This window comes from Tachyglossus aculeatus, unplaced genomic scaffold, assembly GCF_015852505.1.
Source record: "Tachyglossus aculeatus isolate mTacAcu1 unplaced genomic scaffold, mTacAcu1.pri scaffold_92_arrow_ctg1, whole genome shotgun sequence".
In the NCBI taxonomy this organism is placed as follows: domain Eukaryota; kingdom Metazoa; phylum Chordata; class Mammalia; order Monotremata; family Tachyglossidae; genus Tachyglossus; species Tachyglossus aculeatus.
Genome location: NW_024045098.1, coordinates 2,466,730 through 2,467,768, shown reverse-complemented (window position 1 = coordinate 2,467,768; position 1,039 = coordinate 2,466,730). Strand labels below are relative to the sequence as shown.

At 46.4% G+C, this 1,039-nt stretch overlaps 1 non-coding gene across 1 annotated transcript; it reads left to right on the top strand.

The window, feature by feature from the left end:
- Positions 1–720: 720 nt before the first annotated feature.
- Positions 721–858, top strand: LOC119924300. The gene has a single exon (XR_005449096.1). It is a non-coding gene; the product is annotated as a small nucleolar RNA SNORA7 (small nucleolar RNA).
- The last annotated feature ends 181 nt before the right edge of the window (positions 859–1,039 follow it).

The following is a 1,039-nucleotide window of genomic DNA, read 5'->3' as shown; positions in this document are numbered from 1 at the left end:
AGGTGTCAATACCATCAGAATAAATAGAATTATAGTTATATGCACATCATTAATAAAATAGAGTAATAAATATGTACAAATAAAGTAAATAGAGTAATAAATATGTACAAATATATACAAATGTTGTGTGGAGGGGAAGAGGTTAGGGCAGATGGAGGGAGGAGGGTTGATGGGGAGGGGAGGGGAGGAGGAGGACCGGAAAAAGGGGGGGGCACAGTCTACGAAGACCCTCTGGAGGAGGTGAGCTCTCAGTTAGGGCTTTGAAGGGAGGAAGAGAGGTAGTTTGGCGGATGTGTGTAAGGAGGTCATTCGAGGCCAGAGGGACTCTTCCCCCAAATTCTCGCAGGGATAAAGTGTGTCTGGGCCCAGGGAGAGGCAAAGAGTAGTGTTAGTAGTAAGGAGACCTGGGTTCTAATCCTGACTCTGCTATTAATTAATTAATTCAATCGTATTTATTGAGTGCTTATCGTGTGCAGATAACTGTACTAAGCACTTGGAAAGTACAATTCGGCAACAGATAGAGACAATCCCTACCCAAAAACGAGCTCGAGGATCTGGGTTCTAATCGTGGCTCTGCCCCTTGTCTGCTGGGTGACGATGGGCAAGGCACTTTGCTTCTCTGTGCCTCAAATAATGCATCTGTAAAATGGGAATTAAGACTGAGCCCTATGTGCTCGGTAAATGCCATTGCTTGATTAATTGATGGGTACATACCCCTGCCCCCTCTCAGGATCCCACCTGGAGAGTTTCCAGTACTCTACCAGTCTCAGCCAAGGGAGGGAGAGTCAAGCAGAGGGATACCTATTCCATTCTTAGCTTGGGCAGTGGCAAGCGAAAGGAAGGCAATCTGCTACAAGTCAAAACGCACCTGGCAGCAGTGGCAGAGGAGAGAGTCGAGGGTGGAGACACAAATTTACTGAGTGGAAGAAGGCAATGGTAAACCACTGCTCTATTTTTACTAAGAAAAATCTATGGATACAGTCCCAGAATGCTTGCAGATGGAGGTGGGGCATTCTGGGAGAGATGCATCCACGAAGTC